Here is a 10,289-nt window from a genome sequence, read left to right as displayed (position 1 = left end):
CCAACTAAAAAAAAAAAAAAAAAAAGAAATATTAAGAGAGCAGAACTTGTAGTACTCAGCAGACCAGATGTGGAGACCACAGGTGAGGAAGGAGACCAGGATGACTCCTGTCTGGCTTTGGTCTACTGGATGGAGGATGGACCTGTCCCCTAGCATGTGGGATACCTAGGAAGAAGCTGCTTTAATGGTGATGAGGTAGATGTTAAGATGATAAGATGATTGATGTAGATTTGGACTTGTTAAGTTGAGATATTTGTGAGATCTGAGAAACTATCCAATAGGCAACTGTGGATATGAATGAATCTGTGATCTGGGAGCTGGTTGATAGACTTTTGGAATTCACAGGAATTATATGAACAGTGGTGGAAGTCAGGGAAGTAGATGACTCTTCAAGAACCATCAGAACCCTAAGAGGAGTCCAGGAAAGAGTGGGGGTTAGCAGCCAAAAAAGGGAGAACGAGAAAAGTGCTGTCCTGAAGATAGAGAGGGAAATTTAAGAAGGAGGGATTGGTCAACAGAACCAAATGTGACAGGTCAAGTAAATCAAGAGCTTGAAGAAGTCCACTGGATTTAGCATCAAAGAGGACATTGGTGTCCTTTGGGAGAGCCGTGTCCGTGAAGAGTTAGGGGTAGAAGCAAGATAGCAAGATTATGAATGAGCAAAGACTGGATCATGAGAGAAAGAAGATAACAAACGTAAACTACTGTTTCCAGAGATTTGGTTGGGCCTGAAAGAGACAGATGGTTTCTCTCGGGAGTAATGTGTAGGTCTGAGGAAAGATCTGTTTTAAAGAGGTTGTAGATGAGCATTTTTATACACTAAAGGGGAAAACCCAGTATAGAAGGAAAACCTGGTTATGAACAAGAGGGGAGAAACTGATGAATTGCTGAAGGGGAAGGGAGGGGGTCTACAACAAAGGTGGCAGGATCAGGCCGGGGTAAGTGAAGAGATGTCTTTCCCACTGAGGAGGCAGAAGGAGGAGATTGATGGAGATATAGACAAATTCGTAGAGTGGGAGGCCAGGACATTTCTACCACTATATTGCTGAAGAGTCTTTTATCCACCACCACCCATCCTGAGAAACTCCTGTTTTATGAGAGTCATTCAGGCCGGGCACGGTGGCTCAAGCCTGTAATCCCAACACTTTGGGAGGCCGAGGCAAGAGGATTGCCTGAGCCCAGGGGTTCAAGACCAGCCTGGGCAACTTGGTGAGACCTCGTCTCTACAATAAATCAAAAAATTAGCCAGCATAGTAGCATGAGCCTGTAGTTCCGGCTGCTTGGAAGGCTGAGGCGGAAGGATCACCGGAGCCCAGCAGGTTGATGCTGGGGTGACTGTGAGCATGCCACTGCACTCCAGCCTGGGTGATGGAGTGAGACTCCAACTCAAAAAAAAAGGAGTCATTCAGCATCACAACCTCAACAGCTGTGCCATTCAGTATGGCAGCCACTACCCACTTTGTGGCTATGTAAGTTAAATTTAATTTAAATGGTATTTTGAAAGCACATTTCTCTATCACACTAGCCACATTTTGATGATAGTTAGTGGTTGTCATCTGGACATCAGATGCAGTCTATGTTATTGTCTCAGAAAGTTATTTTAGCTAGCACAGTTCGAGAGGCTTCTCCCCCAAATCCCTCATTAAACCTCAGCCTTCCTTCTGAGTTAGACATTCATCCTCTGAGATATAGTATGCTTATTCATCTACAGTGTTGCAGAGGCTAAAAAACTACTTCTTTGCCCTCTGAAGTTTTGTTGAAAATCGTTGACAAAGGCCAGGTGCGGTGGCTCACACCTATAATCCCAGAACTTTGGGAGGCCAAGGCGGGAGGCTCACTTGAGCCCAGAAGTTGGAGACCAGCCTGGGCCACATAGCAAGACCTCGTCTCTACAAAACATTAAAAAATTAGCTGAGTGTGCATGTAGTCCCAGCTACTCAAGAGGCCAAGGCAGGAAGATTGCTTGTGCCCAGGAGGTTGAAGCTGTAGTGAGCCGTGATGGTGCCACTGCACCACAGCCTGGGCAATAGTGCGAGACTCCAACTCAAAAAATAAAAATAATCACTGGTGAGGCAGATTAATAGAAGAAAAAGCACCCAAATTTATTTCATGTGTACGCAGGAGCCTTCAGAACGAAGAACCAAAGATACAGGCAAAATTGTCTATTTTTATGCTTAGTTTCTACAAAATAGGGCCAGTTTTGTAGAAATGATTGGACAAAAAGGGTAGAATCTAATGCTGATAGGCTCAGTGGAAGAAACAACCCCAACAAGTTCTGTCTAGATTCTTTTTGGCCTCTTTTAGCATGTATTTTCTTCCTTTTGGGCATGGGGGAAGACTGGAGGTCTTACGGCCTCCAGGCAAACAAAGTAGATCAGGTAATGGCCAGTTTTTACATAGAGAGGGCAGTGGGAAAACTAGAGTAATATTTTTAGGTATTATGACTGGTTTAGAGAGAAAGTGTTTTTGTTCCTAAGACCCACCTTGGAGAAGAGGGATTCTAGTTTCCCTAGCTTGTCTTGGGGAAGAATGGGACTAAGAGACGGGCAGACCAGAGAAGGCCAAAGAAACACTTTTGCTTCTGAGGCTACTTCCAAGATCTTCATTTGGGGATGTTGTTTCCTAAGTCCCAAAAGTGTCAAAATTTTGATATATATAGCAATTCTGAAATAAATAAAAACTTGATCTCTATCCCAGGAGCTAGATCAGTGTCTGGTTCACATGGATGTTGAATCAATGGTCGTTGAAAATGCAAATGAACAAGCTGAAAAGTGAGTTAGTGAATGAACGAATGAGTAGGTGGGCTGAACCTATGTCTTTGGGCATTAACTCAGTGAAACTTGAGTTTCTTCAGGAATTAGATGAAGCTTTCATCCACCCACAGTAAAGACCTCGTTTGTATGAAAGCTCCATTTGAAATACTCACAGCCCAGGCTTCAAAGTTTCCTCTTGAAAATTCATACCGTCCTTGAGTAGTTGACAAATTAACAAAGAACTTTTACTAACTTTCGTCACTGCTGACTTGAAGATCAAGACTGGGCCTCTTTCTATGCTTTCCTTGGAACATAGCTTTTAAATAGGTGAACCGGTCCCAGAGTATCTTCTTGTCTTAGAAACGCAAGGATGCTATTTGGTAGGTCTAACACTAGATCATTTTGTCTTCTATTAACATGTTGGTCCAGGTTTGTTAAATCTCTGTATAGCACCAACAGGAAGTAGGGATCTGGTAGTTTAGAGCACAAGAAAGTAGCCAGGCGTGGTGGCTCACACCTATAATCCCAGCACTATGGGAGGCTGAGGTGAGAGGATTGCCTGAACCCATGGGTTTGAGACCAGTCTGGGGAACTTGGAGAGATCTCATCTCTACAGTAAATTAAAAAAAAAAAAATTAGCTAGGCATGGTGGTGTGTGCCTGTAGATTCAGCTACTTGGAAGGCTGAAGCAGAAGAATCACCTGAGCCCAGCAGGTCGAGGCTGCAGTGACCGTGAGCGTCCCATCGCACTCCAGCCTGGGCAACAGAGTAAGACTCCAACTCAAAAAAAAAAAAAGAAAAAGATAGAACACAAGAAAGCCAATTGTAATGTGGACCCATAAGAAGTCAAAAGACATTTCTGGCAAAGAAGTTTTGAAAATAACAATAATAGTTAATGCTTAACTGTACTGAGTAGCTGGGTACATTACTTCTCTTTAATCTTTTTTTCTTTTTTTTTTTTTTTTTTGAGTCGGGATCTGACCGTCACCCAGGCTGGAGTGCAGTGGTACAATCATGGCTCACTGCAGCTTTGACCTCCTGGACTCAGTGATCCTCCTGCCTCAGCCTCCAAGTACCTAGGACTCCAGGCATACACCACCATACCCGGCTAATATTTTTATTTTTTGTAGAGACAAGGTCTCCCTGTTTTGCCTAGGCTGGTCTCCAACTCCTGGGCTCAAGCAGTCGTCCCTCCTTGGCCTCCCAAAGTGCTGGGATTATGGGTGGAAGCCACTGTGCCCGGTCCTTCTATTTTTTTATTTTAATTTTTTTCCCTTTTATTTCTAAGAGATGGCTTCTCACTATGTTGCCCAGGCTGATCTTGAATTCCTGGCCTCAAGTGACCCTCCTACCTCAGACTCCCAAAGTACTGAGATTATAGACATGAGCCATGGCTGTCTTGAATCTTTAAAATAAGTCCTTTATATACAAAAATTTTATTATCACCATTTTATATGTAGCAAACCCAGAACCTGAGGTGTGAAGACACAAATAACATTCAATGTCTTATGGGAAGTGGTTAAAATTTTTAACTCAGGTCAACTCCAGAATCCATCTATGTTACTTTAACTCCCAAGCCCAACGTGGTACCCTGGAATGGGATAAAATCTGAGTCTGCTGAGGACAACTGAAGGGAACCAGAGAGAAATGAATGTCTAAATTCAGCTCTGCCTAGTTCCTTTTTTTTTCTCTCAAGTGATCAACTGAACTATGTAGTAATGTCTCATCAGTTCACCTTTACCATCAGTCCCCAACTAATAAATGAGCTGTGCCCACAGTTCATCGTAGGTCTGTAATCTGAAATTTGGAATGATTCTGCAATTGGGACAATATTGTAAATGATGTGTAGGTCTCCAGTCTAGCTCATGTGACTCTTCATAATAATCCATCCTTTACCTAGTTCACAGATTCTAAGAAGGCTTTCAGGTTATACATGAATTCATGGGTCATCTTCTACAGTACTAGCTAGCGTATGCTTATCTAAATCTCAGCCAAAAGAATGCAGAATTAGACAACTAAATCTACAATAGCAAGAACACGGCACATTTTCAGATGTACTAGACAGGACTTTTGGTGCAACCTGTGTTTTCAAGCAAAAGTACCATGATTTTTTTCATCAGTCTGACTAATGCAAGGAGTGAGCCTGTGTGTTTTTGTGGGTTTTTATCAGCAGCTGATAAAATGTAAATTGAGAAAAGTAGCTCTCAAGTTGTAAAATGTTGGGTTAACCAATTGGGGTTAACAAAGCAGTCATGCTCAACGTCAGATGTCTCAGGTAGAAAGACTCACTGGTTTTTTTCATTCTAAAATAGCAGAGGTAACAGAAGACTCAAGATTAAAACACAGCCCTCAGAGATGATTCTGGTTGTGCTTGTTGTTTCCAAGGTTTGTTTTGTGTCACCCTGTGGCCCCATGGAGATGCTCAGTGGACTCTGAGACGTGGCCCAAAGAGAGCAGGGGTTCACATACAGATGCTATCTCTGTAGAGTCAAGTTATGTTTACCACTTTATTTGAAGATAGTTTGTAATGGCAAGTCATAGCAGGCTTGCTAAGTATGTAGATAATAAAAACAAAATCTGATTTATAAACAAGAATAGGGGGAAAAAAAGGTGATTAGGAAGTCAGCGTTTCATGCATGTACTTTGTGGTTTGCTGTATGGACATTTTTGTCACAGATGCCTTTCTGCTTTTCCTAAAAGGGTCACCATGCCCATCTGTCACATCTGAGGAATTCTGTCCCAAGTAAATAAAAAAAAAAAAAAAATCAATGTGTGAGAGTTCTGATGCCTCTAAACTCTGTCATGGAGTATGCAAAAGATAGACAAGTATGATCTCTGCTCTTGCCCTAAGTATTTTTCTGGAGCAATTAATTCACAGTTAAGAAGGACGCTCATATTACTAAGAAAATGGAGTTGTATGACAATCATTAAACTTTGGGGTAAACGGGAGTTTAATAGGAGTTGAGATGATCACGGTTGCTTGAGCGTGGTAACATGCTTCAGGCAGAAAACTGTAGCTGGGAAGTCCAAGCATGGTGATTTCTCCTGGTGGTAGATTCCTGATTGGGGCCTGACTGAGGCAGTTCTCCAGGGGAGTATCTCACTCCCAAGAACTGCCAGGAAGAGGGTAAGTTACCCCAAGGCCACCCCCAAACAGTTATCTGCTTGTTGAGGGTTTGCTGAGAATATGAGGGTTTTTTTCAATCCACCAAGAAACATTGGATGAGAGGACGTGGGGGACAGAGGCGGGGTCTTTGCAAGTTCTGGATAAGCAGCTGGCTAGGCTGTTTGGAGGTCCAAGAGACTCTGTGGCATCTTTAGGTTCCCTGGCTTCCTAGCAAAGTCTGAGCATATGAGAGACAATCAGGAAATATCTGCTAAGTCTCCAAAATGGCTGAACAATGGGGAGTGCTGAACAACTGAAGTGTTATTACCTGGACCACTTTTTTTGATTGTTCTTCCAGATTCAGTTGTAGCAATGCTGTGACGCCCTTTTGCTGGCAGAGCTTGATGTGTCCTCAGTTCACTCACTATTCCAACCATCTACCCACCTTTTCTAAAACTCGTCATCTTCATCTTGGTGTTGCAGTGTCTGACTTTTAGCAAATGGAAAAATAATCAGAGTTTTTTGTTCTTAATCACTTTAGCTTTTACCTGTAACATGTTGCAGCAACCTCAACCTACAGGGCTCAGGGGATCCTTCCACCTAAGCCTTCCAAGTGGAAGGATCCCCTGAGCCCTGTACCACCACGCCCGGCTAATACCAACTGCTTTCTTAAAGGTGTTGCTTTCATCTTCAGGCCGGATGAGCACGTGTCAATGGCAGTGACCGTGGAGACTGAGCCCATGCTTCCAGTTTGACATAGGTCTGGAACTGCTGGGTCCCGTGCTGGGCACTGGATAAAATATGCATTTTGGTAGCAGTAACCGACCAAGAGCGAATGATATGTTTTGAAGGATTTGGACTGTATTTTAAAAATGCATTTTCTGGTAAACTGACAGAATTAGACAGTGTATATTTTAGTTTTTGAGAATCAGGCATCCTGATCTAATATATCTCAAAATTATCCTTATAAGCAGTCATTCACATTGAGCCTTGAAACACATGCCTCTCAAAGCAATCGTGGTAGAAATTTTTTTCTTTACTAAATTTCCTTTATTTGCCTGTTTAACTGGCATGTTTGTTATCCAAGTAGATGGAGAAAAATCAGCCCTTCTCTTAAACACTGTAGGTGACGGTAGCCATTTACCTGGTATGTTCACTTATATCAAGGGAGTAGTAAAATGTGACTTTTTATATCTGACCAGTGGACTATGGTGAGGGACCAGTTTAAGACCTTCTTTTGTTGTTTTTCTTAGATAGGGATCTCTGTCTTGAAAGTTCTCCCATCCCTAGCCCCACGAAGAGTAGCACACTGCTTGCTGGCTGGCATTGGCTGGCTCCCTAACTCTTTTGGCCTTCTGTGACCTTCCAGCAATGAGGCTCTTAGGGGGTCAAAAGGGTCCCTGCTTAGATAGGTTTGCCTGTTTCTTCTGCCTGCATTCTCCATTGGACCCTTTCTCATTTGCCCACCCACGGGGAGATAAATTACCAAAGAGAAATGGGAGAGAACTTTTCCAGCTTCCCATTTTAAAGTAATAGGTGATATCTCTGGTCACGCTTATTGAGAGTCAGGCTTTCTACTTTGTTCTTATAACAGCACTGCCAAGGCATCCTGGTTTTGGATGTGAAAATGGAGGTAGAGCAAGGCTGAGGAAGTCAGGACAGAGCTTCCGATGTTCACCCCAAGCACTGGGTGCTTCCTCAGTGTTTTTGTTTTGTTTTGTTTTTAAGTTGGAGTCTCACTCCATTGCCCAGGCTGGAGTGCTGTGGCATACTCACAGCCCCACCAGCATGGACCCACTGAGCTCCGGTGAGCCTCCCACCTCATCCTTCCAAGTAGCTGGAACTACAGGCACATGCTACCATGCCCAGCTAATTTTTTTTTAATTTATTGTAAAGACGAGGTCTCACCAAGTTGCCTGGGCTGGTCTCGAACCCGCAGGCTTAGGCAATCCACTTGCCTCGGCCTCCCAAAGTGCTGGGATGACAGGCTGAGCCACCAAGCCCGGCCTTCCTCTCTGTTTTGTATCTCTTTTTCTGATCTGGACATTGATTTGTTCAGTCTCTAGTATTTTAACAAGTGTAAGAGATTCTGTTTCTCCTAAAATAAAATTGGTGTGTTTCTTTACAAAGATAAGGAATTATTTTCTGGGGTGGGAGAAAGAACGAACAACTTTGTAGTAGGAAGAGAATGTTAATTTCATTTTGTGTTCTTGCTAGATTTAATAATAACGTAGGAACATATAATTAGTAGATAATTCTGTAATTATTTAAAGATGAGCAAAAACTTGATAGTGACCCGGGATGTGAAAGGTCGTGAAACAGGGAGATATCTTCACTGAAAGAGGCCAAAGACTATATTTAAATCAGATGTCTTATGGAGAGATGAGCCATCTTTATCTCTAAAGGCCAAATTCTACCACCTCACAGGGATAGAGGAGAATGATTGTTTTAGAAATAATAATAAAAACTTTATTTACAAGAACTTTGCAGTCAAAGACCTGAATGGCCTAGTTGACGTTACGGTTCATAAATCCTTGCAACATTTCTCTGATTCCTTCAACTATTTAAAGAAGAGTTTCCAGCCCCAGGGACCAAATTTTGTGCCCTGATATTGGCATCTGTGGGACTCATAGCTTCTGTTTTTTTCCAGATGCCATTCCAGAATCTTCTGAGTGAGTGGTAAACATTTGGCTATAGTGGATATACATGCTGGATTTTTCTTTCAAGGATAGTTTTTAAAATGTTCTTCTAGTTGTCTTCTATGTGTAATAATAGCTCACAAATTGAGTTTTTCCTATTCCTTGGGCACATGTGAGCAATTCAAGGATTATCTTCTTTAGTTTCCACAATAACCCTGTGAGGTTGAGATCATCACTTCATTTTATGGTTCAAGTCAAGGCACAGGTTTGGCAAGTTGTCCAAGGGTGCAGAGCCTGTAAATGTGAAGCCAGATTTTGATCCCAAGTCTGTCTAACTTTACACCTGAGTTCTTAACCATTTGACTGTTCTGCCATCTTTCACTTTGTCGGCGCAAATGACTGCTTTGACTCTGAGACTTAGCCCTGCATTCAGGCTTTTCTTCTCTCTGTTGGGTCCTCTTCCCTGTGTGTCTCACTTTCCAAGTACCACCCATGCCTCAAGGTTTCCTGTAAAGCCTTTCACAGTTGTTCCAGCTTACGGTAATGACACCATCTTGAGATTTCTCTGAACTCAGGATTTTTCTCTTTTGAACCAAGTCTTACTGCATACACATACACACCCTTTCAATATCATATATATTTTCTGTTTTCACAGTGTGGTGTTTCCTTATCTAGGTCTTTGTAGATGGAAGACTTACTTATCTATCCAATGGTTTTATGTTGAATTTGTACTGCATACATAAGTACTAGGGATACAAAAGAACTATAAAAATAGAATATAAATGAAGCGTCAGTGCCTTGAATCTTTAATGCAATTCTAATGAGTCTTGATGGAAGAAAAAGTGAATAAAGAAAGAGAGGACCACATAAGGATGATGGTGATAGCAAGTATTACCTCATTGTCTCTCTCCTGATGTGGTTCCTGGAAGGTAAAAGAAGAATAAGGAAAGACAAGTGCAAGAAAGACTCAATAACACTTAGCTCATTGCCATTTCAGCATCCTCTTTGGTGTTCTGTCACCCTAAGGAAGGATCCTGGTTTTATCTAAGAGTGTTCATTTTTCTTTAGGAACCATGAGGCACTCAATCTGTGGTTTTAGTGTTAAAAAAAAAAGAGTTCACATTTCTTTTTTTTTTTTTTTTTTTTAGTTGGAGTCTCACTCTGTCGCTCAGACTGGAGTGCAGTGGCCGCTCCCGGCCACCGCAGCCTCGACCTGCTGGGCTCTGGCAATCCTTCTGCCTCAGCCTTCCAAGTAGCCAGAATTACAGGCATGCGCTACCACGCCTGGCTGATTTTTTGATTTATTGTAGAGATGAGGTCTTGCCAAGGCAGGTCTCGAACCCACGGGCTCAGGCCATCCACTCACCTCAGCCTCCCAAAGGCACGGGATTACAGGCTGAGCCGCCGAGCCCGGCTGAGTTCACATTTCTAATAACAAACGGTCACATGCAAGTGATGGGCATTCACATGAACTAATATAGATCCCTTTTCTATACATATTTTTTTTTTTACTCCAGTCTCGCTGTATTATGTCTATTTTTAAATGTTTCCAAACTGTGGATGTTTTAACTTTCCTATACAAGCAAAGTTGGGATCAGTTGTTGAATTTGCTAATTATTTAAAGATGGGCAAAATGGAAAAGAAAATATCTTTTGGAAAAACTAATAGTGACGAGGAGAATGTTGAAGAGTGTGTGTGTGTGCAGGGGGGAAAGGCCCAATTTCTTCTAAAATTTCAAAGATTTAAAGTGTCTGGCTCAACAGAAGGAGAAATACCAGCACCACCACCCCC

Source organism: Carlito syrichta, unplaced genomic scaffold (genome assembly GCF_000164805.1).
Source record: "Carlito syrichta isolate Samal-C Ts95f unplaced genomic scaffold, Tarsius_syrichta-2.0.1 Scaffold303038, whole genome shotgun sequence".
NCBI classification, from domain to species: Eukaryota; Metazoa; Chordata; class Mammalia; order Primates; family Tarsiidae; genus Carlito; species Carlito syrichta.
The sequence above is the reverse complement of the archived record's forward strand: the minus strand, read 5'-3'. Positions refer to the sequence as shown.